Below are 6,642 nucleotides of genomic sequence, written 5' to 3'. Positions count from 1 at the left end.
AGCAAATCAAAACCTAAGCCTGAAATGCCTCAAGGTTAAGAAAATGAAACCTCAGGACAGCCCGTCATGCACAGTCAATGAGCCTTTCCCAAATAAGGTGGCTGCTTAAGCTAGAGCCAATCAAATGACTTCCTTGTTTGGCTTCGGTCATCTTCTCTATAAAAGTCTTGACCCAGCTGTTGCCAGTGGAGCGCTCCTAACCACTTCCAGTTTGGGGCTTCCCAGTTCAAATAGATTTCTGCTCACATAAACTCTTCAAGTTTTCTATACGCCTCAGTTGATCTTTCAACATCCCCTGCAAAAACCTACAAACAAAAAGTCCCCTCCAACAAACCTACAGACAAAAAGTCCACAAAATTCCCTGCCTACTGTACGTCCCTGTCTCTCTGTCCCCTCCACAGGTTTTCTGAAAGGGGAGCACACTCACCATCCATTCCTCACTCCCGTCCTCTTCCATTTTTGCTCCCGAGTCCAGTGGGCACATGTCAGCCTCATCTCCCTTGACCTCTCTGCAGGATTTGCTCGCATTGACCGCTGGCCTCTCAAAGCTCTCTCCTCCCCTGGCCCAGGCTCTCCTGGGGTTCCTCCCACATCTCTGGCCATTTCTCTGCCTCTCTAGTGAGTCCCTCCACCTCTGCACATGCTTTTGAGGTTGCTGTTGCCTGGGTTCTGCCCAAGGCTCTTTTTTCTGTTTACATCCTCACTCAAGGACTTAGAGACCACCAGATATACCCTTCACATCTGTCTCCCAGCCCTTTGAATTTCTTCTTTGCTCCTAAACACACGTCTCAAGCTTAACCTTCTGATGGAAGGCAGGTTGTGTATGTGGTGGCGTGCCCCTCTTCTGGGCAGTCAGTGCCCAGCTCGTCAGCGCTGCTGGGCTCTGCCGGCAGGGGGGTTCTTTGTGCTCTGGGAGGCCTCTCTTTGTCATCACCCCACCTTGGATCCTGCTGTTTCCATCCCACTGTTTCTCGCAAGAGTAAACGTGGTCTCATTCATTATCCACTCCCTGATGGTAACAACTCAGCCGTTTCCGACAGCTTGAGCGTTCTCCTGTCCAGCCAGCTGAAGATGTTTTGTTCTCTGAGGTCTCAGCATCCCTTTCAGAGAGAATTGCACGATTTGCCTGGGGGGGCCAGGGGTGGAGGCAGAAGACTGCCTCATTTAGGCCTTGTCACGGGAACACAGTACTGACCACATTTGGGTGATGGCAGCCTCTGTGTGGGGTAACTCTTCCTGACAGCACCAGCTCTATCTAGCCTCAGAACCTTTGTACTAGCAGTTCCCTTTGCCAGGAACATTCTTTCCTTTCCTCTTCCAACTTTCTGCAGGCCTCTGCTCAAGGATCGCCTGTGTTAACTAGCACCCCTCAGTCCTCTCCCTCCCCTTATCTGGTGTCCCACCTTTTGTTTCTTAGCAATTATCACCATCTGACACATTTTAATCTATTTGTCTATTGTCCTCCTCTCTCTACCGGAATATAACCTCCATCAATACAGGGGTTTTTACAGCTTTGTTCAATGCTGTATCCTGTCTCAGACAGGGCCTGGCATGCTCAGATAAATGGATGAATGGATGAATGAATGAATCATGATATCTCTTCTCATGAGAATAAGTAGTTTAGAGCAGTAGATTTTAAACTGCTCCAGATAAACCAAGTCAGAAACCTGGGGTTCACACTCGGCTCTTTCTTCTCCCCAACATTCAGTATCACTCAGTTAGTTCTACCTATTGGATGTCCCTGAACTTAGTCCCATCTCTCTGCCCCCATTCCCAGTCCAGAGCCACATCATCTTTCACCAAGTTACAGCCAAGCTTTCACGCCTGTTTTCTCTGACTTTAGTGCTCCCGCCTGCAAATAATCCTTCCCACCTAGCCAGAGGGTGTTGCCGGCACCCAAAGCAGCTAATGGCACTCCCTGGATTGAAAGACTTCAAAGTGTTCTCATTTCCTCCAGGGGAAACCCAACCTCTTTTGCACATACAACGCCTGAGATCTGGCTTCCACGGCACTGAGCAGCCCTGTTTCTCTCACAGCTTTTCCCCTGGACTCAGTGTTCCACAGCCACCCAAGCCCCTCCACCTGCTTCAGCAACCAGCACATTCCAGACAGAGAGGGGAGTGTGGACTGGGAGAGGCTATTCTGACTTGAGAGTCTTCACAGACTCCAAGCCCACAAACAAAACCTGAAGCTTCTGCTTCTTCAGCCTATCCCCCTTCTATATTCAAAAAGAGCTCGGTGCTTCCCTCTGCCACATATGCAAGTATAACACTGCATTTTAATTGTTTGCTTGTTAATCTTTCTCGCCCATCAGATGGTGAGTTCCAGTGCACTTTTTTTTTTTTTTTTTGCGGTACACAGGCCTCTCACTGTTGTGGCCTCTCCCGTTGCGGAGCGCAGGCTCCGGACGCGCAGGCTCAGCGGCCATGGCTCACGGGCCCAGCTGCTCCGCGGCATGCAGGTCCCGGACCGGGGCACGAACCTGTGTCCCCTGCATCGGCAGGCGGACTCTCAACCACTGCGCCACCAGGGAAGCCCTCAGTGCACTTTTTTATGTATGGTTTATATGCTCAGTCTCATAAGGAGGCTTGCACATGGGGACCACAGAGGAAATGTTGGTTGAAAAGGTGATGAATGAATACAGCTTTAACATACACATTAATTTCATTCATATAAACTGGAAGGAAAATACAATAATCTTTTACCATATAGGAAAAAAACTAAGTTAGATAAAAATAACTTCCCTTCCTAATTAACAATTTCATATTTTACATGCTGCTGCTCCAGGGTATGTGCTGTTCTTGCCGGTGTTATTCTCTTTATGTGTCCATACCTGCCCTTAAGAGTGAATGTTTCTAGTACATAATGCAGGAAAATATAACTCGCCATCCTGAAAGAAATCATCAACATGATGAAGAGGCATTTAATTCGGGGGCTTTGAAGACTGAAGTGTGTTTAGTGTATGCCTGGGGCAGGTGTGAGGCCAGTGGGACAGCATCCCTCCTTCCTGCCCTGGGGTTGACGGCACATAGAAGCGGAAGTGGTTGTACAATCTCCAAGGTCTATTTAATCTTTGGCCTAGTTATTGAATTTGCCGAAAAGGAGGCCAGTTAGTTCCAGGTGTGATGCTGTGGTCTCTGATGTGGAACTTCCCCAAGGGGAAGTTGGCTCACACCTGCCTTCCAATGGCCCCAGCATTATTACCAAGCCTCTCTCTTGCCTATGGGCTGGGAAGGGAATTCTGTTCACTTATTTTATGTCAAAGTCAGTGTCCCGTATCTTCTGGAGACTCAACTATGCATTTGGTAATGTTCCTTTCTAACGTGAGAATTTGTTGCTATTTGGGTCATACAATTTACACATAAGAAATGACCCTCTGAAAGATTAGATCTCAAAGTGCACTTTATTGAAAAAAAGCATTTCCCTTTCGCTAGTTAAAAAAAAAGACGTCGTGTTGATGAAGCCTTTCTTGCCCCTCACTCATGCTGTGACTTTTTTTGCCCAAATGGGTGATTTTTCCCCAGAGAGAATGATGTAACAGTGTTTTCCTCCATGAAGGAACATAAACTAAAAACTGGGCTAACTTTCACATGCTCTAAAACCCCTTTCTTAATACTTTCCAGTGTAGCATGCTGTCTTGTATACCCCTGCAATTTCCCAATTTCAGTGTTCCTTTTACCAGCCCCTGGGAAAACCAATTTTACTATTAGTCTTGCACACTTATAGATCCATGTTTTCATTCTCAACCAGGAATCATGGCGAATTCTCAGCAGCAGATATATATACGGGGAGCTAACATTGTTCATTCTTTAAAAAGCTCTCTGTAGTATCAAATGTATCATGAAATTCATGGGAGCAAGAAAGCAGCCACAACTCCCTAAATGCCTGTGGCTTACTCTGTTTCCCCAACTCCTGCCAGGCCCTCGGTCCCTGTGGTTTAAACAGAGGCCTGTGACCTCAGACTTGAACTTTGGGGAGATTGTCCCCACCCACATATAAAGAGTATCTATGAGCAGAACATGAGGATTTGATTAGGAAATGTGTTCAGGAGGTTGGACAGCTATGTACCAAGAAATATACTCTCATTCTTACGTAGTGTATAAAACCAGTGAACAATTTAGGGCTGGTTAAGAAATATTGCAATTCTATAGCATAGGATGTGAACTCCTCAAAAGAGAAACTAGTGCTATTTATAGCACTAGAGTCTAACTTAAAATTCAAATGCATTTAAGAGCAGAATCAGGTAAATGTGCATTTTATGCTCCGTAAAGATCACAATTATAAACCAGGTACCAATCTTTTATAAATGTCAAGATGAACTCCAAAGACTGTATCCTTTTTGGAGCTCTAGTAAAACTGGAATATTTTCATAACTCCAACAAGGAACAATGTAACTATGAAAACACATTCTTATATTCTGTCCAGGGTATTTACTCTGAGCATTCAATTTTCTAAAATTCCCTAAGATCATTGTATGATGCATGCTTCTTAATCAAATAACTCCTAAGCTTTAGAATGGGGATAACATAAAACATAAAACAGTATGGCAATGATTGTGAAAGAAAAGAGCCCCCTTTAGACATAGATTTAAAAAACACGTCAAAAACCCTTAAAGGTAGCTGATAATGTTGGTGACAATTTGCTAAATACAGTACACGAGCTCCTGCTTCAAGATTAAATATATTTAGGAATGTTGGTATTTGGTCCTTTGTAAACTTTAGATGACGCTAGTCCCAAGTGATAAGTAAAATTCTTTTGCCTAGAGGTTCCTGAGGGATTAGGGCCTATAACATAGATTATCAGTGTAGTTCTGAACCCACAAGAAGCGTGGGGAAGAAAAGCGTTAGGAATAATGGGGATACAGCAGTAGCTCTTTCAAAGGTGTTGGAAAGTTTAACTATAACTCATTTTACTCTTCATACATAGTTTAGCCACTAACCGTTTGATAATTGATGTTCTTAAAATCAATGGTAAGATACATTTCAACAGTTTTTCCTCTGACAATAAGGAAAGTCCTCCTTCATTTCAATTAGTAGGTGTTAGTGAATTTGGAAACTTGATCCTCTGGATATGAATATCAAGGAAAAGAGTGAGACCTATATTATGGAAGGTTGCCAGTGTTTATGTCACAACTCCTTACATTGCGCATATCACATGTCTCACATTCTTTTGGAATGAGGTGGAGCATAGACACAATTTAATAAAATACTCAGGAGTAATTGAGCAAAGTCTTGTTTCACACACATAAAATTAGTTTGCAGAAAACATTCCTCTCTGACAATATTTCTAGATTTCTACTTATTTATAAACTTTGTTTACTTGTGAGTTTTTTGTTTTTTTTTTTACAACCTTTCCTATTTTAGCTGAATTAAAAACAACATTACTTGTTTGGGAAATGTGATATGCTCCACCGAGTCCCTGTAGGAATACAGAAAAATGTCCTCAATAGTTAGGAGGGAAGATGCATCATCTGGGGCATGTATGCTCTCCGTGGACAATTTTGGATACTCATGTTTTTAAGCAGATGTTCTCTTCATTTTAAATGGCCCTATGATTAATATACCAGTAGAAAGTAAAGGTGTTTTCAAAATTTTATGCACATTAGATGAGTCATCCTGCATGCGTTGTACACATGTACCTTTAATTCTCAGGAAAGACCTGGAAATTATTTGATTTCACCTGCAGTATGTACACTTGTTAGTCCCGAAGGATTTTCTCAAGTTCAGTTCAGACCTTTAATTGCCTTTTTTTCTTCCTTCCTCTTTATTAACGCATTTCCTTTCTTCCTTTCGCTGTGTTGTTTTTGCTTTTCTTTTCTTCCTTTTCCCTTCCCTCTAAATGAGAGTCTTGCTGGCTGTGGTATCCCACGAGCCATAAATCCTCTTGTTAGCCTGCTCAAATATCCTGCCCACTCCCCTCTTCAATATTTCAGACCCTTCCCCAGCATTCTCTTGGTCTGTGGAGCACTTGGCTTGTTGGAGAGGAAGACAAAATGTGTTTCTCTTTGTGTTGGAGGTAAACTGAGAACGGTCTTCCAGCAAATCACTCTTACTCTCAACCTCTTCATCATTGTGAGCGTCTCCTTTCCAAAAGCAAAAATAATAGCCCCTAACCTGGCAGGTACACGGCCTTCTAAGTTGAGATTCCAAAGCTTTTGAATCCAATGTTAAAATGGCAAAGCAATCCTTTCTTTTCCTTCCAGTTTTATCGAGATGTAATTGAAAGACAACACTGTATGAGTTTAAGGTGCCCAGCGTAATGACTTGACTTACATACATCATGAAATGATGACCACCACAGTAAGTTTAGTGAACATCCACCATCTCATATCGATACTAAATTACAGTAATAGGAAATATTTTTTCCTTGTGGTGAGAACTCTTAGGGTTTACTCTCTCAACAGCATTCATATATAACACACAGCAGTGTTAACTGTATTTCTCATGTTGTACATTACATCCCTGGGACATCCCTGGCTATGAATTCCAAACACCTGGGCACATTAACAAGATTACTTTAGGTGCCTCTGAGAGAGAGTGAAGGAACATGGTTCAGGAGTGTCAGATGGTAACTTTACTGATATCTGCTTTAACAAACAGAGAGCAGTTTCCGTCTTCCCAGTGTCCCTAGGCAAGAAAATAT

Source organism: Delphinapterus leucas, chromosome 6, assembly GCF_059928025.1.
Source record: "Delphinapterus leucas isolate spDelLeu-1000000601 "Yukka" chromosome 6, BTC_Dleu_Yukka2, whole genome shotgun sequence".
Lineage (NCBI taxonomy): Eukaryota > Metazoa > Chordata > Mammalia > Artiodactyla > Monodontidae > Delphinapterus > Delphinapterus leucas.
This window is presented reverse-complemented; position numbering follows the sequence as displayed.